The sequence below is a fragment of the Monodelphis domestica genome, chromosome 6 (assembly GCF_027887165.1).
Source record: "Monodelphis domestica isolate mMonDom1 chromosome 6, mMonDom1.pri, whole genome shotgun sequence".
Classification (NCBI taxonomy): Eukaryota; Metazoa; Chordata; class Mammalia; order Didelphimorphia; family Didelphidae; genus Monodelphis; species Monodelphis domestica.
This window is the reverse complement of record NC_077232.1, coordinates 129,280,307-129,304,016: the sequence shown is the minus strand read 5'-3', so window position 1 is coordinate 129,304,016 and position 23,710 is coordinate 129,280,307. Positions and strand designations below refer to the sequence as shown.

The following is a 23,710-nucleotide window of genomic DNA, read 5'->3' as shown; positions in this document are numbered from 1 at the left end:
GCTGGCATGTAGGATTTGTTGAGGGGAGTGAAGTGTAAGAAGACTACAAAGGTAAGAAAGGGCTTTAAATGTTAAACAGAAGACTTCGTAGGAGCTTTGATATAAAGAAATAACATTCAAAATTCAATGGAAAGGAAAATATTTATTTTAAAGTTTGTAGAACTATTCCTATTGAGATTTGTAAAAAAAAAAAATTGCAGAAAACAAGCTAAAAACCTACATGAATTGAATCCTAATTGGAAATGAAAAGGAAAAACACACAACTCTGGATTATCTCCATCTCCTTGTTCCCAATTACTTTATTTCCTCATACATGTCTGTCTTATATGACCTTTAGAGAGTTGTTTTGCTTCTTTACCTTTGGCCTTGGTTTCCTTATATGTAAAGGAAATGGCTGGACAAGGTCTTTAACTTGAAGGTTCATTAACTTGTCCTTTAAAGAAATGATTTGGATAACTTTCAATATAATTGGTTTTCTATGTGATCCTATTTCATTTAATGTATTTAAGACATTCTGAGAGATTCATGGGCTTCATCAGACTACCAAAATGACAAAAATTAAAATAAAGGTTATAAGACATTCTCGGCTGAATGATCTCTTACTGGCCCTCCAGTTCTAATCCAAAAGTTTATTATGCTAGCTGCCTCTGAAGACCAGTATTTTAAATCAAAAACAAAGCAAGACAAAACAACCCGACCCTAACAACTTGTATTCAGATATCATTTAAAGGTACTGTAAAGTTTAAAGAATAGTTAGTGATTGCCCTGAGTTAGTGCTGAACTCTAACATTTTGCTGTTGTTTGTCATGTGTTTTGTGGATATTAAAACGAGTTTGATGGCAAACTTGAAATGCCAAGAGGAAAAGATACCTTCTTAGGTGCTTAGAATATAACATTTAAAAGATATATGATATTATTAACTTGGACTTTTTTTAGAGAGTCTGAGTTATAGGGCTTTTAATATGCAATCATCTCTTTTCTTAAAAGAAATGATCATAAGGACACCATTATAAAGCTCTTAATTATATACAGACTTGCATTTGCATGCTACAAAGAGAAACCATTTCATTCTATCTTTTTGATGATAGGAAATGAGATGATTTTTGCTCTTTTGGAAAAAAATAAACCTCCCCTCATTTAGTCTTAGAAAATTGTACTAGAAAACTGATGATAATTTTCATGTATATTTGTATTCAGAATGAAAAGTAAAGGTAGAGACCAAGACTTTTGTTTTTTGCACATCTATGCAACCCCAACATAATAATAAAAATAGGAATAGAATACTCTCTCTCCCTCTGCCTCTCTCTCTTTCTCCCCATCCCCATATGTATATATGTTTTTCATATTGCTTTAAGGCTAGAAAAGAGCCTTATGCATATATTATCTCATTTGGTTCTTCCTAACAATTGTGAGAAGTGCTATTGTTACTCCCATTTTACAAATGAAAAAACTGAGGTTTAGGGAAATTGCACCTGGCTCATTGCCTCACAGAGTGGTAAGTATATGAGGCTGAATGGGAACCGAAGTCCTTCTGATTTGTCAACCCTCTCTCCATTCATTATCCCACATTGTATCAGAGGCAGAGAGTTAAAGAAATTTTTTTTCTTTTGTTCTTATTCTTATGTTAGCCTCATTAAAATATTTTTATGTAGGTTTAATTGGAAATTCATTAAAATGAATTATTTTAGAATAATGTAATTGTTCCTTTGCTTTTTTACCTATAATACTTTTAAAACCACAGGAAAAAAAATTGTTATTCATTTGTTTCTACCCTTATTCATCAGCTCTGCATATTTTATTCTGTGACATTTATCCTAATAAATTTATTTACTCTAAAATTGCTCCCCATGTCACTCCATTATGAGGAGGGTGGGGAGAGCACACAGAAGATTAAAAACAACATTTATTTATTTATTTATTTTAAAACCTCTATAACAACTCTTAAGACTGAAGGACAAAGGCTAGGCAAACAGGATTAAGTGATTTCCCCAGGGTCACATAGCTAAGAAGTATCTGGAGCTAGATTTAAACCCAGGACCTCCTGACTCCAGGCCTGGGGCTCTATCCACTGTGCCACCTCACTGCCCCAATACAATATATATTTAAAGTAATTTCCAGGGGGAATGGCACCAGCACATGGGGTATCAGGTAGACTTCCTGAAAGAGATGAACTTGGATTAAACTTTGAAGGAAGCTTGAAATTCTCTTTATTGGTAGTGAGAGACAGCTGCATCCCAGGATTGGGAAGAAGTTTGTGCTGAAGTCAGAAGATGGAAGATGGAATGTCTTGGGAGGCCTAGACCAAGTTTGGTTAAATCATAGAGCTTGTGAATGAGAGTGATATTCAATTGATCCTAGGAGAAGGAGGCAGAAGCCAGATAATAAAAAGTTTTAAATACTTAACGCAGAATTGTGTATTTTTTTTCCAGAAGCAAGAGGGAGCTACTAGAATTAATTTAGTAAGAGTGAAATGGTCAGAGAGTAATACTGGTTGGCTCTGTAAAGGTTGAACTGGAAAGGGGATACACTAATGCATGATAACTAAGAGGCTTTTGCAATGGTTCAAGTGAATGGTCTGAACTAGAGGGATGGCTAGGAACAGAGAAGAGAGAACAGATATAAAATACATTATGAAGTCTGAATCTGTAAGAATTGGCAACTGATTGGTTCTCAGGGAAAGGAAGAACTGAGGTAGTGCATCTTTGACTAGAAAGATGGTAGCTTTCTTAATATAAATAAAGAAGTTAGGAAGAAGGGAAATTTGGGGAGGAAAGAAGAGTTCGCTATAAGACATACTGAGTTACAGATGCATCAACCCATTATCAGTTTATTATATGCCACAAGCTATTATTAGGTACTGGGCATAAAACGGCCCCAAATGAAGCAGATCTTGCCCTCAGGGAGCTTACGTTCTCTCAGCATGTCTCTGGGAGATCTGGTTCAACAGTTTAAATAGGCAATTGGTGGTGCAGGACTGGGATTCCATAAAGAGAATGGAACTTGATGTCTCACTCTGGGAATCTTCACAGAACTGATGGGTTTATGAAAAGAGGGCATAAGACCAAATAAAAGGCTTTAAAAAACTGTCTGCCCTTTGATCCAGCCATAGCACTGCTGGGTTTATACCCCAAAAAGATAATAGGGGAAAATACTTGTACAAGAATATTCATAGCTGTGCTCTTTGTGGCAGCAAAAAATTGGAATATGAGGGGATGCCCTTCAATTGGGAAATGGCTGAACACACTGTGATATCTGTTGGTGATGGAATACTATTGTGCTCAAAGGAATAATGAACTGGAGGAATTCCATGTGAACTGGAATGACCTCCAGGAACTGATGCAGAGTGAAAGGAGCCAGAACCAAGAGAACATTGTACACAGAGACTGATACACTGTGGTATAATCAAATGTAATGGACTTCTCTACTAGCATCAATGCAGTGATACAGGACAATTCTGAGGGATTTATGAGAAAGAACTCTATCCACATCCAGGGAAAGAACTGTGAGAATAGAAACACAGAAGAAAAACAACTGCTTGATCACATGGATCTGATTGGGGATATAGACTCTAAACGATCACCCTAGTGTAAATATCAATAAAATGGAAATAGGTCTTGATCAATGACACATGTAAAACCCAGTGGAATTGCTTGTTGGCTATGGGAGGGGTTGGGAGAAAGGGAGGGAAAGAATATAAATCATGTAACCATGGAAAAATTCTCTTAAATGAAATTTGAAAAAAAAGAAAAAAAGAAAAGAGGGCATAGAGAGAAAAGAGAGAAGAGTGCCCAGGGTGGAGCCCTGGGGATGATATCATAGTCTAATCTTGCTTTTTGGGCCATCTTATTCATTGTCTAGGCAGGCCACACCTGTTAAGTTATTTCACTACTCCTCTAACTTAGCAGCCTCTAGGCTTAATCATTTTTCATTTTATGGCTGTTGACTGAACCACCCTGTTTTTATTAAAGCTTCCCTGGGGCATCAAGCATTCTATCTATTGTCTCAGCCTTGCCTACAGTAATCACTTATTTTTTTTGCCAGTCTAGTCTTCTTTACTCTGTAATGTTGTTATTTCTTTGTCTGTATTTGTTTTTATTTCTAACAATTATTTCTTTTTATTGAGCTAGAAATAGATTTACAGACAGTCCTTAAGCTCATAGAATATCTGTATCCTTTGCTTTTCACCTTGCTATATCACCCTGCCCATTTTAGGGCCCTTGTGACGGCTCTCTAGGGAGATGTAGAGGAACCTCAAAGGACATGGAACCAAAAGACATGTGGCCTTATGAAAGTCTTATAAACTCTGTGAGGCTCAGTTTCATCTCTTAAACAAGAAGGATGATACTTCTACCTTACTAAGTTGTTAAAGGGATCATGTGAGATAATGTCTATAAGGTGTTTTATAAATTGTAGAGCACCGTATAAGTGTGGGCTATTTTTATTAGAGGTGCTTTAAAAAAGAGGCAAAAAGGCAGAATCTCACCATTGATCTAGCAAGTATTAGGTGGAGCCACAGAATGCTACAATGATATTAAAATGGAAGCTTTTGCATTGTTTGTGGATGCCCAATATTTGTGTTCTTCATGAAGAGGTGTGTCTCTAGCAAGACTGAAGGAGATTGTAAAAAATTGATAACTCCAAATATTATATTTTATAAGATTTATTAATAATCACTAGAATTAACAAAATAAAAAGGTAATAAAAGAAAACCATGTGCCCATGGCTAATTAACCTGTTCAAACAGCCCACTTCACCAAAGCCACAACCCAGGAAGAAAAGAAAGCCTAGACATGGAACTCCCCCCCAATTTATCTTCTGTCTACAGTCTGCACATAACGACAGGAAGTCAGTGGGCTCCTGGGAAATGTAGTTCAGAGGCACAAGATTTCCAATTACATAAGATGAAGACTTGAGTGTCTTGAACCTCCCCTGTCTTTTCTTTTATCCTCTCCCTCATGGTGGCTTCCTGTTTTCTTCAAAACTCATTTAGGAAGGATTGACTATGTGAATTTAATTGAAGTGTTACATTTTCCAGGTACATTTGCATTTATTATGCTTTCATGGCGGAACAAAAGACTTTCAAGTGTATCTACTGTACCTTCTAGAGGTTGTCTGGAATTGGTAGTGCTCTCAGATAATATGAGGTGTATTTCTCTTGACTCTATTCACACACTTAAGGCAAAACATAATCATAACCACATAGCACGAGAAAAGGATTTAGAGTCAGTAGGGACCTTTAAGCCCAGTTTCCTCATTAAACAAAAAGGGATGGAATTGGAGGTCCAGAGAGGTTATATAACTTGTTCAAGGTCACCATGGGTAATTATCCTAATTTGAAGGGCAGCGAATTGGCACAATAGATAGAGGGACAGACCTGAAGTTAGGAAGAATCCTTTTCCTAGAGTTCAAATCTGATCTCAGGCACTTACTCGCTATGTGATCCTGGGCAAGTCACTTAATTCTGTTTGCCTCAGTTTCCTCATCTATAAAATAAACTGGAGAGGGAAACAGCAAACCACTCTGGCTAACTTTTCCCACTATACAACTGGTCTTACCTGAAAATCAAGCTAAGGCAGCACCAATAATAGGTTTTAATTAAGAATTAATTATTTAAAGGAAGAATTAAGAATACTAAGGAATTAATAAAATTCTTAAACTTTTATGAAGCAATGTGATATAGGGGAAGGTGACCTAGGTTCAAATCCTACCCAATCACTCATGTTCCTTATGCCTCAGTTTCTTCATTTATAAAATAAAGGGGTTGGACTAGATGGCTTCTGAGGTGTCTTCCAAGTTGAGGTCTTTGACCTTATGAATTTGTAAGTCACTTTCCTCACCTGATGTGGGTTGAGAGTACAGATTTTAACTGTATATTACTCAGGACAAACACAATGATCTAATGTAGGTTAATAGTACAAGCATACTCTGTTTTATGGAGCTTTGCTGTGGTGCACTTTGTAGATATTGAATTTTTTAAAAATTGAAAATCTGTCACAATTCTATGTCAAACAAGTTTGTCAGTGCCATTTTCCTGACAGCATGTGCTCACATTGTGTCTCATTTTGGTAATTTTTGTAATATTTCAAACCTTTTCATTAGTGTTTTATTGTTATGGTGGCCTGTGGTCAGTGATCTTTGATATTGCTATTTAATTTTTTTGGGGTCCCACAAATTGTGCCCATAGAAGTCAGTGAATTTAATAAATATTGTATACATTTTGACTGCTCCCCCTCTCCTCTGTTCTCTTTATTCCCTGAGATACAGCAATACTGAAATTAGGACAACTGATAATTCTACAACAAATGACCTTTAAATATTCAAGTGAAAAAGGAAGTCGCTGGATATGGCAAACGTCACTGTCTTATTATAAGAAATTGCCACAGCCACCCCAAAGCCATCCACCACTACCCTGATCAGTTAGCAAGAGTAAGGCAAGAGACTCTACCAGCAGAAAGATAATACCTTTCTGAAGGCTCAGGTGATGGTTACCATCTTTTTTAGCAATAAAATAATTTTAAATTAAGGTCTGAAGATTGTTTTTTTAGACACAATACTATCACACATGTAATAGACTACAGAATAGGGTACACGGAACTTTTTTATGCACTGGGAAACCAAACATTTCTGTGACTTGCTTTATTGTGATATTTGCTTTATTACGGGGGTCTGGAACCAAACTCTGATATTTCTGAGACCTATTTGTACAGATTTTAACTGTGTGTTACTGGGGACCCTCTGAGAACTTAGCTCATTGGTCATAGTGATGGTTTGGCTGTAACTTGAGCCCAGCCATTTCTTTGGATTCCAAGTCCCATGCTTTCTCCACCATTCCAAAACAAATGTATGAGAAGGCATCTGGGTGCTCTCTTTGATTTCATGGTGGTAGTGGAGGGGTTTTAATGCCTGTTCCCTTTTCAGTCTTAAGAAGGGGAGGTAGAGGGTCATGGATCAAACTGGAAAACTGCAGCAATGCCCAGTTTCTGCTCTGTGTGTAATGATAGAATCAGCATTTCACTAGAACATTATGTTGCTAATGAGTCGTTTCTTTTCTAAAGCAGTTTAAAAAATGACAACCGCAATGGTCTTAAGATGAAAAGAAAAAAAGAATTTCTTAAAAAGATGGAATCAGGTGAATGATAGATAGACAGGGGCATAGTGTGGCCATTGGGGGTTGGGGGTAGATTATAATCTGAAACCATTAGGTAGAATATAGTTTCAGGGATGAGCTTTTTTTTTCCTCCGCCCAAGAAGAGGCCATTTAATGGGTTTCAATTCAATATGTGTCCCATAGGTTCAGATCCTTCCTTTTTAAATTAAAATCTATTTGAGGGCAAGGTTTGTGCTTTTTTCCTTTTATCTTTGTATAGCCCATGTCTAGGACAATGACTGGCATATAGTAGGCACTTAATAAATGGCAAATAGAATTGAGGCGCTGGTTGGTCTTTTTCAGTTTCCTAAGGGATCTGTAGCAGCCACCAAGTTGGGAAAAGAAAAACATATATGATGTGAAGGCCGGTGATGGGGCTTCCTTAATTACAGATTCATTCAACTCCTGCCATTCTGTGGTAAGAGAGGTTTCTAATTTAGAAAAGGAGTGGTTAACCTCTGGCTCAAGACTTCTTAAGTCACTTAGTAGGATTTGACAATCCCATTCATGCTTATAGTGGTGAACATTCAAGAAAACTAAACATCTTGAGAAACACAGGAAGATTGGAGGCAATATCTGTGACACTTGGAGAAGTGAACTGGAAGCTCCTGGGATGAAAGCAAAGCCTGCTTTGTGATTGTGTGGAACTTCCCATTGCCCACTCAGAGGAAGCCCAGAACAAACGTTTCTTGAATTACTGAATTAATTCAGAATACAGTAACAAAAGGATATGGGAGTTTCTAAAGAGTTTTCCAGAAATAAACAATACTGTACCTCAAAATGGCTCCAGCTATTAAAACCATATCCTGGAAATAAACTTCCTCTTGGCAAAGATTTTTTTGTTTGACACATTTCGTTTGTTTTCCTGTGCCAAGTATGTTTGTGCAACTTTACAAATTAGAATTAAAAGCAGATTTTTGGTGGAATCTGGGCAGAACAATATTTTATTTCGTATCTGAAGTATGTGAAAGCCAGTCTGTCAGAACACAAAGAATAAGATTGCACCAAAGGGTGTCAGGTCCTGAAGATAATGCACAAACATCAAGAAATTGGAATTGAATAGATGACTTTTTTTTAACCAGATTGGTGACTTCTCTTGGATAGGAATTTCCCAGTAAGGAAGTTCCTTTTACCAAAAAAGATCAACACTCACTTTTACTAGATACCATCTGTACAAGTTGCCTGGGGCATCGTGGCAGGGTTAAATGGTTCATCCAGAGTCACACAGCCAGTGTGTTTTAGAAGCTACATTGAGATCCAGTTGTTTCTGACTCTGAGCCCAGTTCTTTCTCTACTGTCTATGGAAAGCCTCATCTCTAATGGATGATAATTTACTTGCCATGTTATGATGCCTGACCCTGCTGAAACAGGAGGAAGAGAATGGTGGGTGTGTTTGTTCAAGGAGGTGTATTGTTGCTATTCCTATTGACCACAGATGGCATCTTAAGATAGTAAAAAAGTTACAGTAGTTAAGTTCCTAAAGTAAAAGTTTACGTGAAGTCACAGGAATCTCATGTAGTATCTCTAGTTATTAGGAAACATACAGTTCCAATTTTATAATACTTAAAAAAGATTAATTTACACATTCAAAAAGTTATGAATACATTGTGGAAAAGGAAAAGATAAGTTAATCAGTAAACATTGATTAAGCATCTACTGTGTACCATATGCCATATTAAATGCTGGGGATGCAACTGATATAAAGAAAAACAGTCCTGCCCTCAAAGAATTTAAATTTCATGGGAAGGAGGGCAAGGAAAAGGAAACACAAAAGGAAGGAAGAAAGAGGAGGGAGAGGGGAGACGCCAGAAGGTGTCATTTTTTTCCTGGAGTTGAGACTGGGCAGAGAAACAGGTGGAGTAGCCAGTTTCTCTCCCCTTGGAAAGGAAGAGTTGGGCGCTTCCAGTCAGAGAGGGAGAGTAGGTGGCATCCATCAGGGCTTCAGGTAGTAGTGTAGAAGTGATGAACTTATCCTAGGAGGGGCATCTTGTAAGTTGCAACTAGATGGGGCTGCCGATGAAGAGAATATTCACTTTTTTCCCCATTTAATTTGAAAGATCGCATGTATTGATCCTCTGCCCCATCTGAGGTACTTTTTAACTGGAACTTTAACTGGAATAGAAAGACAAGAAATTAAAACAAAGGAAAAATAAAAAAAGAAAGACAAAAATTAAGTAGTTCTTGCCCTCAAGGAACTTATATTCTTGTAGGTTCTTAATAAATGACTGTTTATTGATTGTGACTTAGTCTAGTTCCTGTACTGCTGTGTATCTGTTTGCAGAGAAGAGACAACTGGGATATACTACAGTGGAATTAGGAGGGAAAATCGTTTATTAAATATGTCTTATGTGCCAAGTACCATGCTAAGCAAGAGGGCCCTCTTTCAAAGAGCTCCAGTTATAATAACAGGGAAAGAACACAGTTCAGTTGCAGGGCAGATCAACTCTGACCTTTAGGAAAGCAGTTAATATATATATATAATGAAACTAAGGGTTAATACGGGCTGAGGACTCTGGGTGATCTCAGAGAGGAGTAAGGGATGGGGGTGGTGACTGGTATCCAGATGGCCAAGGGCTAACAAGGACTTTATGAGAATTGGGCCTTAGAGACTGGTGGAAGAGGAGAAAGGCTGCCTGGGACCTGTTCCTGCTGGCCACAGGTGCCTAGATTGGTCCATAGGGGCAAGCAGATCCTGAGCCAAGTGGAGGAGATGGTACCTGGTTTCCCACAATGGCAGCCCACACTAGACTCTCCAAGGTGGGAAAGTGCCTAGTGAATCATTAATCTTGGGTTCTAGTCCTGGGACTAGTTATTTGTTGGGGTGGGAGGGCACATTTAACCTCTTTGGATCACAGGTGTTTTATCTGGTTTGACTTGTGAAAAATTAATATTGAATTGGGATATTTTTTGAGAAGTGGTTCCCATTGACCCTCCAAAATAGTTTGCTTTTAATGCTCAAAGGGTTTTTCTCCCAAGTTATGAAAAGTGGGTTTCTTCCTCCCTTTTTGCTTTGTTAAGGATAACAAGGTTAAAGGCATCTAACTGGGCTGGCTTTTGTTACAGACTGGGTGGAGAGCTGCTTTTTATTTATCGGTAAATAAAAACTGTAAACAAGGGACTAGGAAGCCAGCCAGCTTTAGCTGTCATGGTGGTCCACCAGATGGGGAAGAGAAAAAGGTGTGGGCATCCTCCTGAGATCCCCCAGGGAGGGGAGAGTTGAGGTCTCTGAGGCCATTTTCTGCATGTCTATTTTCCAATCAGAGATGTCCAGGGGTGGGGCTAGATGATGACATCAGAAGGGAAGGGATGGGCATGGGCATGTGCTACAGAAAATTGTCCTCTCTTTGCTTGCCCAGCCTCTCTGCTTGGTTGCCCACCCTCTTTCTGCCCTAGCTCTCCTACTTGGCCACTTTTTCTTTTGGCATCTGAGTCCAGGGTTGAGTGGCTGAATGATAAATTCATATTTTAAAATAAAAAAAAATAGCCTTTAGGGAATTTCATTCATTACAGACTAAATATTCCCTCAGATCTTTTCCAGCTCTAAAATGCTATGATGTACAACTTTTAAATAAATTCTTCCATGGGTTTATTGAATTTTCACATTATAGGGTGAATGGATTAAATAAGTAATGGAGGTTAAAAAATATAACTATATAGGCTTATTCCATATTCTGTCTTCCTCTGTTTTCTTCTTTAAAAAACAAAAACAAAACCCCAAACTTTATGTTCTTAGAATCAATACTGAGTTTTGGTTCCAAGGCAGAAAAGTGTAAGGACTAGGGCAGTGGAGGTTAAATGATTCAGACAGGGTCACACAGCTAGAATGTGTCTTGAGATCAAATTTGAGCTCAGGACCTTGGCTCTCAGTCCACTGAACCATCCCTGCCCCTTTCCTCTACATTTTTAAAGTGTGAATGGCTATATGAACTTCATTTCAGCCATTTGCAGAACTATTCTAATAGTTTGTATGTAATTCAGCTTATAATAATTCAGAAATATTTAATAGACATATCAGTGTCCATTAATTAAATAAAGGAAGAATTGATAGAAATGTACCTATTTAATTTTTCTATTAGACAATAAAAATAACTCACTAACAAATTCAAAGCATTATGGGATGTATAGACTTAAATAGCACCTTCTGCATTCTGTTCCCAACTGGCAATAATCCTTAATGGGCCAGATCTCACAAGGTTCAACCTATCCCTGGGTAAAAATTAAGGATTTGTGAAGGAGCTTTTTACTTTCTGCGACCACCTTTTAGTGATCTGAAGCAGTAATTTAATTAACATCGCCCTGTTGGCCTGACAGTATACCTCCCAAAGAGCTTACTTTACTGTCTGGGAATGCTATACCCACATGCAGTCACAGCATCTGGACCAGTGCGCGTTCTACATTTACTGCACAGTTTCCCCAATAACCCCAAACTGGAAGTGCTCCATCAGGTTCCAGACCTGCATTTAAAAACTTGAGAAACTCGTAAGAGTTAGGAAGATAGCCATTTATTTGCCCTCTTTAGTCTATGTCGTAAAAGTGAGATAGCCAGCAATTTCTACTAATTAATGTTCTCTCGTTTAAGACTAGCCAACCTAAGCTCTTTTAAAATGAGCAGATTCTCTCTTCAGGACTGTGAGCCATTTGAGTCCCTACCACCTGAATTATTCCTTCCTTGCTCTCATTTGACATTTTGAATGTTGGGCATCTTATTCTTCTCTTATGATATGGTTTTCTAATTATTTGTGTCCAGAGAGAGAGAGAGAGAGAGAGAGAGATGAGGAGATTGGGCTGTGGGGTTGCTGTCTCTACATCCCTGGCATGTTTTCATATATTTCTGCACATCATTCTGTTGACCGTTGGGATAATTGGTCAAGCTTTCTGAATTTCTTTAAGGAGTTTTTGAAAAATAAACTTTGTTAAGGCACCTATTTGACTTGTTAAAGGAAAACCTGGTTTTAGCTTAAAAAATAAAAAATTCTGTTTTTCCAACTTGGGGGGAAAAAAAGTGAATGTGTGCAGGAAATGCTTCTAATGTAATTGATATTCCCCTTGTTAAAACTATGTTGTTATTGGACAGATTCCAGTATGTGTTCTTTTCCTTATTTTTAAGAAAGTATTCTGCTCTCTGCCAGAATATACACAGATATAATCCATTCAAACCCAGAACAAGGACTTAAAATAAAAAAAAAAAACAACTTGAGCTGCAGTGTTTCATTTTATTCAGTGCAAAGTGTACCGTTACCTTTCCTTGAACATTATGGCCTGTACGAGGATTAAAATAGAAACTATAAATTTAATCACATTTTTAGAAATCAGAATTTACTTAAAACTTTGCTATTTTAAAGTGATTTGGTTAATATGAAAAAATTATGTGATGTTGATTCATGGAGAAGAGTAAACTTTATAAATAGAATAGAATTTTAGAACTAAAAGAGATCTTTGAGCTCTTTTGTGGTAGAAGGAAGCCCAAATTCATGGTCAAGACCTGACTGCCTCTTACTGTCTGGGCCATCTTGGGCAGCCTCTCTGGGGCTCCATCTTTTCCTCTGTAATGTGAGAGGGTTGGGCTAAATGGTTCTTAAGGTACCTACCAGGGCTAAATCTAGAATTTCTTGATGACTATGATTTACTTTTTTATTTACCTTTAAATTTTCTTTCTTTATTTTACTTTAATAACAAATTTACACATAAGTTTTCCAAAGTTATATGATTCATGCTGGCTCTCTCCCTTCTTCCCTTTTCCCTTCCCAGATCTGATAAGCAATTCAGCCTGGGTTATACATGTATTATCAAGCATAACACATTTCTTTGATGACTGCGATTTAACGCAACCTCTTCGTTTTATAGATTAGAAAACTAGGAGGAGCTGTAATCAGTCATTCAATACTTTATGAAAGTTAACCCAGTTAGATCCAAGATCAGGACACAGATCATCCAACTCACTCCTAATTCACTTCTTTCTTCTATACTTTCTTTAAACCTGAAGTTGTCATCAGTTGAAAAGTAACTTAAAAACAGAAGTATTTGTTTTTCTCTAACAGAGGTATTTGTTTTTCTCTTTGCTCCAGTTCCTTAGAAGTTCTATTGCAGTGACAACCAACAAAACAGTTCTAAATCTCTAGGTCTTAATCTTTCTTGGTGTGTAATAGTCTCTTAAAGGGATTGAGTAAAGCCTAATCCTACCATGATTTGTTGCCAACTTAATTGTTGAAGGAAATGCTAAATTTCAGTTGAATGTTAGTGAAAATAAAGGTGTAATTTTTTCCCATCCAACATTACAGATCCTCTGAAGTCTATGAACAGATACTCTTAGAACCCAGGTTAAAACCCCCTGTTGTAAAACATTGGTATCTACAAAGTCCTTTCCCATTTTAATCATATTCAGCATTAATGCAGAGGGGCAAAGAGGTGGCACAGTGAATGGAGAGCCAGTTCTAGAGACAGGAGACTCTGGGTTCAAATATGGCCTCAGACATGTCCTAGCTGTATGACCATTGGCAAATCACTTGACCCCAAATATATAACCCTTATGGCTCTTTTGTCTTGGAACCAATACTTTGTATTGATTCTATGGCAGATGGGAAGGGCTTAAAAAAAAAAAGTAATGCATGGTGATATAATACAAAATGTTCTAGACTAGAGTTTTGAGGTTGTTGTAAACTTTGCCATTATTCAATGAGTATGGCCCCAGGCAAGTGCAGATTGCATAATTCTCATCTCTAAAATGAAGTATTTGAACTCGATGATATCTAATGTCACTTCTGTCTCTAAAGTTTATAATTTAATTAGTTAGGAGTGATTCCTAGACTATAAAGTTATTTTTAAAAATTAATTGAATTTAAGGTTTGTTGATGCTTTTTGTTTTTACATGTCATTTCCAAATGTGCCCTCTCCTTCCCTTCAATAGTGACAAAAAACAATCAAAGTAGTTAGTTTCAGATATTCTGGAAACAAACCCCAAAGTTATATCTTTTGACTGTGTTTCAAATAATTAAAAACCTACTTTCTGTATTCTTTTGCATGCAAGTTTATTTAAGTCAAGTCAACAAGCATTTATTCAGCATTTACTATGCCCTAAATTCTGGGGATACAAATACAAGGAGAAAGATAGTCTCTGACCTCAAGAAACTTATAGTCTTTTGAGAGAAGAGAACATATGGAAATACTGGGTGGGTGGTCATGCAATATGAAATTGGGAGTACAACTTAGAGAGGAACCATCCAGCCAGAAGGGAAGGCTCAGGGGCATCAGGTACTTCCATCAGAGGGTGAATTCCAGGACTGAAACGAAGCTTCAGGATAAAGAGCTAGGGCATGGTAGAGGAAGCCTGGAATACTGCAACTCCTCATGAAAAATCCTTTTAACTGCAATGATTTTGGACATTTATCCAGTTGTAGAGATTCAGGCTTCAAGATTCCCAGTAACTTTCAGAATATCCTCTACTTAATGATAACTGTATGCCTAAATTTTTGAATTCATCATTCTAGTTACCTTATTCAGATTTTTTAAACCCATCAACAGCCAGGCCAGAATTCCATGAAGCTGGTTAGAATGGAACATTTTGGCCCTTGGACAATAGTAAAAAGTTGGCCAAATACTGAGGACTTTCAGAGGATGGCCAGGTTTTCATAAACTTTGGGGGTCTGTATTTTCTTTTTCTAACAAAGATATTAAACTAAAGACCAAAAAGGAATTAGCTCCAGTCTCCAGCAGTAAAGAACAATCAGAAAGTTCATGAATATAGATTCTGTTCAAGCTTCTACTAGGAAAGATAATCATTTGGTAACTTTAGTGAGATTTTGTCTTGATTATAGATGTTGATAACCTAAATTCCTTCTAGTTAATTCAAACACATGATCACTTACAAACTAATGATTTACCATGGCAGTCAAAGTCCTTCACCATCAGGCTCCAGAATAGCTTTTTAGCTGTTCTGCTCTGACACTGCAATCACCCTATAGTGCAGACAGGGTCTCTTTTTATCCCTAGACTACTGCTGGGACCTCCACTTGCCATATAAGTCTCCCTCTACTCTAGCCTGTCTTCCACTTTACCTCCACACAGCCAACAAAATGATTTTCCTAAACACAAGACTCACTAGGTCACCCCCCACCCCCCATACTCTTAATAATCTCCACTGGCTCCCTATCACCTCTAGGATTAAATAGAAAACTTTAATTCAAAGTCCTTCACAATCTATTCTCTTCCTCCTATACTTTTCTAGTTTTACCATTTCATCTTACATTCCCTACCCCTTCTCTCCCCCAAACTCGTCCATCCAGGGACACTGGTTTCCTTGCTGATCCTGGAACAAGACACTCCATCTCTTGGCTCTCTACCATCCCACTGGCTGCCCAGCATCCCTAGAATGCTCCCTCTCTCCTCATCTTCACTTCCTGACTTCCTTGGCTTCCTTCAAGTCTCAGCAAAAAATCCCCCCTTTTACGGGAGGCCTTTCCCAATCCTTAAGTCTTGTGCCTTCCCTCTATTGATAATTTCCTCTTTATTCTATACATAGCTTATTTGTAAATATTTGTTGGTGTGTTGTCTCTGTTGGGAGATTGTGAGATCCTTGAGTATTGGTTTGACCTTTGCCATTCTCCCCATCTGTAGCACTCAGTTCAGGGCCTAGAACATAGTAGTTGCTTAGTAAATGCTTATTAGTTGTTTGTGTAAGGGGTGTAAATTTTATGGTTGAGACTGAATATATATTTCATTTGGTCACCAGCGACTTAAATTCTAAATCCCAATGAAATATTCAAGTCAGAATGGAATTTTATGGTGGTTTATTTACAATAGAAGGAAGAAATTGAGAATGAGAGAGAGAGAGAGAGAGAGAGAGAGAGAGAGAGAGAGAGAGAGAGAGAGAGAGAGAGAGAGAGAGAGAGAGAGAGAGAAGGAAAAGGGAAACGATCTGTAGGAGTTCAGAGGCCTTAGCCAAGGGCCTCTCCAGAAAGCCAAGGAAAAGGGGAGTCAGCTATATCCCTCACCACATAATTGTCTAAAGGGAAGCAGTCTGAGGTCTCACGCTAGAGCTTCCCCAGTCCCTCTTACAGGAAGTGACACAAAATATAAAAGCAGTTCTTTATGTCACTTCCTGTGTCTTACATGTACCAATGGTGGCTTAAACTTGGCTTTGGACAGCCCAGGGGTCAGTCAGTTATTTCTGATTTGTCACTTGCTTGCCCACATGGTTGATAGATGTTCCTCCCCTACACTTAATCCTTTAGTGGGGGTGTATACATTTCTGGTTGCCAAAATTCTAAAGACTAAGTAGGGTGGAGTAAAATTAAAATTCACATTTGACTGACATTATGTACCCCATTTTCCAGTTAATTCATTTACTTTCAGCTTCCTGAACTATTTCCACATTCTTGGAATGTTCTTTCCCCTTTCTTTTCTCATTCTGCCTATTAAAATACTTCCCATTCTTCAAAATGAAGCTCAGAGAATACCTCCTTCATGAGATTTTTCCTTTATCTTCCCTCACTAGCAAGAATTATTCTCTCAGAGGATATCTTAGAGCACTCTGTACTTTCATATCTATTTCAATTCTAATTTCTATAATAATAATATAATACTATACCCCTTTAATGTTGCTGAAGCTTTTTCCTTATAACCCTGCGAGAGTACAATTTTTACTTCCCCCACATTTTATATATGAGAAAGTGACTCTAAAAAGGTTAAAGCATTTTACTCTGTATACAGAAGCAATTAATAATTGCTTATTGAACAAGTAGTAGACTCCTTGAGGGGCAGGAATCAAAATTTCTTCTTAGTGTTCTCAGCAGCCTTGGGCAATGCTTTTTCCCAGTGAAGACAACTGATCTGTTGAACCAAATTGAAGGCAATAAGCACAACGTTATTAAAAATCTAATTAATGTTTTCTCAGAAGAAAAAAAAAGCCATATACTCTCATAATTGAAAGAGATCCATCTAGTCCAACTCATACTTGGAACAGAAAATGGTCACCTACCTTGCATTGGCTTAAAAACTATTGAGAAGGAACCCAATGTTTTTTGGAGCCGCCATTTATTTCACTTTTGAATAGCTCTGGTTTTTAGGAAATTTTTCTTTATATCAATCCTAAATTTACTTTTCTGTGACTTCTACCTATTGAACCTGGTTCTGCCTTTTTGGGATAAGCAAAGCCATATCTAATCTTTGAAGGTAGTTACCATGTTTTCTCTTTCTTCTACCTCCCAACTTTCTTTTTGCACAGGATAAATAGCCTGGTTTCAAGACCCTTTGCCATCTGGATTATCCTTTTTTGGGAGCCCAAGCCCCTCCAGCTTGTCACTGGCCTTCCTAAAATATGGCTCCCATACATACATAAAAAAGAGAGTTTTGTTTTTGTTTTCTCTAATAAAGAGATCTACAAAAATAGCTAGAATTCCCATGACTGACCTTGCCCTATGTGTCTCATTATGGAAGGAAGGCAACATATTTATTAAGCATCCTACTAGGTGCCAGTTTTTTTGTGCCTGGTATTTTATAACTCTCATCTCATTTGATCCTCCTAACAACGCTGGGAGATAGCTATTTATTATCTCCCATTAACAGATGAGGAAACCGAGCTAGAAGTGTGTGAGGCCAGATTGGAAGTCAGCTCTTCCTGACTCCAGGTCCAGCATTCTGTCCTTGCACCCTGTAATAGCATCTTGAGGAGACTTCGGTTTGGATGGAATGTAAACCCTGGCCTTTTCTAACACGCTTTGGGTGCTGGCCTATGAATAGACAATGTCTGTCATCAGATAACCCAGCTGGCCAAGTTCTGAATCATTTGAAGGCTGGCCACCAAGTGAAGAATTGTTTGGCCACAGCAGCTCCTGAAGTCTGCCGTCCAAGTCACAGAGGGTTCCTTCTCTGCAAAGGAGGCAAAATAACTGTACTTATAAAATCTCAGATCCTTGAAGCCTCGAAGAATACTCCGAGCAGAATTCTTGGAGGGGTGTTTTTCCCCCTCCCTTTAATAGCATGTGTGTCTCCCGATGGTCTAGGGCCATTGTTATTTTCTTTGTCAGGGCACTCGCCAAATGTGGTCACAGCATCATGAAATGTGGCCTTTTGTCATGAGCAGGCTTATAATTCACACCATTGTTACTCCTGCTTCTCTCTGCTCCACAGTGGGGAAACAGGAGGAGGTTGTTCAGGGGCATGGAAACACGACAAGCCGAGCAGGCAGAGTGAACCCTTTCTCTGGGGGTGGTAGTGGCTGGGTTTGTCTCAGTCATCTGTGTTTGCTTTCCTGGGTCTGAGTTTCTCTCTTCTTTCCTGCTGCTTTTTTTAGCCAGTTCACATCTTGATCTGGAGGAATTGGGGGGCTCTGGCTGGGTTTTGGGGGGATGCTGGGGGTGAGGTCCTGAGGATGGGCAAGAGAGGTTTATAAAAAGAGAATCAGAAAGCAGAACAGGAAACACACAACTCTGGCTCAAACACCAGATTGGGGATATTTCTTTTTATTGTAAATGAAAACCAGCCCTCCCTTTTGATGTTTGCCAAAAATGTGTGGAGCTTTCTTAACCTCCCATCTTTCCCTGAAGACTTGAGTGTTTGGGGAAGGGACAAGTCAAGGCTTGAAGGCATGATTCGGTGGCACCTAATTACAGATGGGAATGTATTTTTTTTTTCCCTTGTCCCTGTGGTGACCAGACAGCAGGTGTCATTTTATCTGGCTAAAAATTCGACCCTTTCTGCTCCCATCAGACTCCATTTTCTTCCCTCTGTTGTTCTTGAAAACTATGTGATTTAAATGTGGAGAGGGGTGTCAAATGTGGAAGGAGAGAGAAGCTTCGCTTTTTCTGTTCCCATATGGGGGATCAAATATTTCACTTTGGGCAGTGCATTTGTCTGATCTTCATGCACTTCGTTACCCCAGGACTCTGGTGCTCTTGGTCCCTAGCTCAGTATCTGTAATTTGAAAAATGATTGCAGGACAAGCCTGTTACCTAAAAGGTGTATGGGAAACCCAGGAAGTCTTTGGCATGATGGGTAGTTTCCATTCAAGATGTCCACTGCCGAGCTGCCACAGGGCAAAGCATTGTGACTGAGGGTTCAAATGCTTTTGGCAGACGACACCTGCATTGTGATTGGACTGTCCCTTCACGTTTCTCCCAATAGGTTTTATGGATGTATTTAGAAGGAAAAAACAAACAAACCCAAACCCTGGGGTATTGAGAGTGTTAACATTAGTCTAAATAAAAGTACTGCAGTAGACTTTGTAAGAAACCACAGGTCCATTCCACAGGTATTTATTCGTGAAGCCAATATCTTGTGGGAGAAAGAGGGAATGGAAGGACTGAATTGTAGTCCTGGCTCTCACGGAACTGCTCTCATTTCAGCTTGTTCCTCTCTGAAATAAGGGACTAGACTAGATCTCAAAGATTTTTTTTTCTAGCTTTCAAATGCCATGATTTTTATTATGTTTGAGGCTGAGGGTAAAGAAGTTTGGGAGTCCAATCGGGAATACAAGACTTAGAAACATCAATTAAATAGCAATTGTTGTTCATTTGTTTTTCGAGTCATATCATACTCTTCATGGTCCCAGCTGGGGTTTTCTTAGCAGAGATACTGAAGCATTTGGCCATTTCCTTCTCTAGCTCATTTGACAGATGAGGAAACTGAGACAAACAGGGTTAAATGACTTGCTCAGGGTCACACAGTTTGTGTCTGAGTCCATTTTTCAACTTGGGAAGGCGTTTTCCTGACTCCAAGCTAAAACTGTCCCCTGCCCCACCTCACTGCCTTAAATAGCAGTACCAGACAGTTGATGATTAAATTCTAAAATGAGATCCAAGAGAGGAAAACGATAGGGAGTCTCAGGAAGACAGATATCTACTGCCTTCTTACCATATCTTCCTTCAGCACTGGGAGTTATTTCTCTTTGGTTTCAATTAGATTGAATAGTTTTGGGTTTTTAGCTCCCAGGCTTTCTTTAATAGAAAAGAAGTAGACAAAGGTCATGTCTTTTAGTGCTAGAAAGGAGGCAAGTACTGGACCAGTTATTTCATTGGTAGAGGGAGCCCACCAACAAGGAAACTTATTGATATAGAAGGGCCCCTTCTATGCAAGTCCTGGTCTTAGAGCTGAAATGACTTGTCCAGGGTCACACAGTCAGTATATGTCAGAGGCAGAACTGAATCCATATATTCCCAGTTCTGAGTCTGGTTTTTTCCCCCTTTTTTCTGAGAGTTTTTTTTCTTTTAAGGTTTTTTTTTTCTTCTAAGATTTTTAATTACATTAAATAGACATGTGTGTACTATATTGATCTGAAAGTAGACCGTATTTTTTCCCCTCTTCCCTGTTTCCCTGAAAAAAAATTGCTTATATAAAACTCATGCCCTATAATTATTTTTCAGTGTATACCTAGAAAATCATTTTGTCATATAAAGAAATTTTATTTTAAGCTTTCAACTTATGGCCAAACTTAGATAGAATGTTACAATTGGAAAGGCACCTTGGAGGTAATCTAGTCCAGGGGTTTGTAACCTCCCAGAGGCATGTTTATGGTACAGTGGTTAGAGTACTGGACTTGGATTCAGAAAGATATGAATTATAATCTAACTTCAGATACTTAGCTATATGATCCCAATCAAATAATTTAACCCCTTCCTCAGTTTCCCCAACTGTAAAATGGAGATAATAATATTACCTACCTCCCAAGGTGGTTGTGAGGATGAAATGAAATGTTTAAAAATTATTTGCTATGATGCTTGGCATTGAAGTGGACACAAGTCCCTTCCTTTCTTCCTTCCCTTCTTTCTCTCTTCCCTTCCTCCCTCAGGATTCCCAAGTGTGGAGGAATGCATTGAACTTGAAAGGGCGAAAAACGACATCTTTATTTTCACTAACCTTTCAGTGGAATTTAGTATTTCTTTCAATTATTTAAAAAACATATGGGGCAGCTAAGTGGCTTAGTGAATAGAGAGCCAGGCTTGGACATCCTAGGTTCAAATCTGACCTCAGATGCTTCCTAGCTATGTGACCCTGGGCAAGTCACTTAACTCCAGTTGCCTGGCTCTTGCTGCTCCTCTAACTTGAAACTGATACCTACTATTGATAAGAAGACAGAAAGCAAGGGTTCGTTTAAGAAAAACACTGTATGAAGGAGTCCATTGGCTGTATTACACTGCAGAAAGGCAAAAAGAAAAGTTTAAGAATCTCTGATCTATAGATCACCTGAGGATTCCCTTGTAGTAGATTATAGCTCTAAGAAATTGAGACCCAAAGGAATCAAGTGATTTGCCCAAAGTTACCTAGATAGGGAGGGATGGAGCCAGCCTGTGGGAGTAGGATCTCTCTTGGTTCCAGGCTAGTGCAGTTTCCATTCTTCTATGCCAATAGTAGGCATGGCACTATTGTATCTGGGACTATTTTGAGTTATTGAAACTCTGATAGTTTTGTGGACTTAGTGTCTGAAAATCACATCATCTATTTCATTTAGTTTGCTTCAAAGAGGCTTATAATATGCAGTAGGCAGTTTATTAAATTAAGGCTTCAGGCTAGTTAGTCCCTATTTTGCACTGATGGCTTTAACAAAATATGAAAATAAGAGTGATTGTTCATTAGCCCCCCCCTACCATCCTCCCTCCATTTTTTTTTTTGAGTAACTAACCTTCTGTATCAAGAACTTGAGTTTTGAAGGTCTGGAGAATGCACTTCCTTTACCATTATATATTCCCTGGTACTTCTGGGATTCACCCAGGTGCACAGAATGCACTGAAGATGTAGTTGTAATCAGTAAACTAGGTGCTGAGATGTTCTTTGCCTGGTTTGAAAACACCAGTTATCTAAAAAGTGCTCTTGCTACTCGTATCCTGCATTCATGTCTAGTCATCTGCCCAGAAAATGGATATCTGTTTTACCTTTTGATGATTTCACTTAGAGTATTCCCCATGATTTCACTTAGAGTATTTCCCCATGTACACCTCGTTCTTTCTTTTGATCTTTCTCCATTCTCATCGTTTGCTCTCTATTCTTTCTCTTCTCCTGTCTCCTTTCTGTTCTTTCTTTTTTTTTCATTCTCCCTCTCTAATAGTGTCTCCCACTATTCTGATTACTATTTCCTGGTCTCCATATCTTAATTTTGTAATTATTTCTTAAATAGCAAAAAATGGTTCAAAGAGAGAGAGAGAGAGAAAAGCACCAACTACCTCCTCCATGAGCAGGCAGAGCCAGACCTCACGGTCTCCTGAGTCCCTGGTTTCAGGGAAAAAAAAGAGGCTGACTTACTCTCCTCTCCAGTGATTTATGCTGTGGTGTCCCTTTCCCAAGCCTCTCTCGTTGAAGGACACAGACCTCAATTAGGACAAGAGCTGGAGCTTCCAGACATCAGGAATAACCATGCAGAGTTTAAAATGGCTTCACAGTGTATGTATTTCCCAGTATGGCGGCTACCTAAGAGAATTCTTCTTTACAAATAAAGCAAAGAAGTTGTCTCCATCCTGCCAGTTTTTACAAAAGATGTAGTAGAAGGAGGGAAGACTATCCTTGGCTTCAGGGAGATGCAGTTTGAGCTCTAGTCCTAAAATCAAATGTTTTTTAGTTTTAAAATAAAATATGTAAAAGGTTTTTGAGGGGACCAAAAAGGGGTACAAATTTATATTAACTTTTTACGTCATTTACTCTTCTTTCTCATTCAGAGTATATATGATGTTTTCTAGGGGCAGCAGAGAGACAGTTGACTCCATGGTCTGGAAGAACTGTGGTTAAGTCCTGCCTTTGACATGTATTGGTTCAGGGATCCTGACTTTGATCTTTTAGTGCTATGAGGTTTTGATCTGCATTGCTAGAAGGAATTCTCTGACTTGGAGGTTCCTATACTAATGTACTCAGTGGATCGATCTCAGATTCCCTTCTCCCTCCAACCCCCTTTTTGTTAAATGCCTACTAATATGAGGCACCGCGTTAAGCCCTGGACATTTAAGGTAAAAAGAGAACAGTTGTCTTTGGAGTGCTTACATTTTACTGGATGCTACATTCTCTAGGAAAACTCCAGCACAGAATATGCCCTCTGGTATCTAAACAAGCTGAAACTTGACCAACCCCATCCCAACAAAGCCACACTGACAAGGAGATGAGAACCCAGGTCTCCCCAGGACCACAGTGACACGGTGCAATAAAGGTTGCTTCCTCTCCCTCTCCCCTCCCATCTCCCCTCCACCCCCAATACTGCAACAGAGATACCACCTTGGCAGGGGGCTGGCTTCAGTGGATTCATCCCCTATGTAGAAGGAAACTGCCACATTCAGAATTTCTTAGCCCCAAGTCACATGAATATTTTTTTTGGTGACTGTTCTTCCATATCTTTTCATGGGCTCCTTTGAAGTTGTGAAATATAATTTCACATTTGAGATGCTATCTGAATTTTATTTTGTTTTTGAAACACATGGAGCAAGTTGATATTCAGCCTGCGTTCCTGTGGGTGATGAGCCTCGCTTGCCATGTCCAAAGAATTCAGAACAAGCTCTTTGCCAAAGCATTCTTGTGGTTTTCCATGGGGCAGATCTGTGTGTTCATGAATTTTTCATTGTAGCTGCTGTTTTCCATGGCTAATTAAAACATCTG

The 23,710-nt window shown here is 38.6% G+C and overlaps 1 protein-coding gene across 9 annotated transcripts in view; it reads left to right on the top strand.

Annotated features, from left to right (window-relative positions):
- The window catches only part of APBB2 (amyloid beta precursor protein binding family B member 2), a 416,082-nt gene that overhangs the window by 60,800 nt on the left and 331,572 nt on the right, over nucleotides 1-23,710 (top strand). The window lies entirely within an intron of this gene.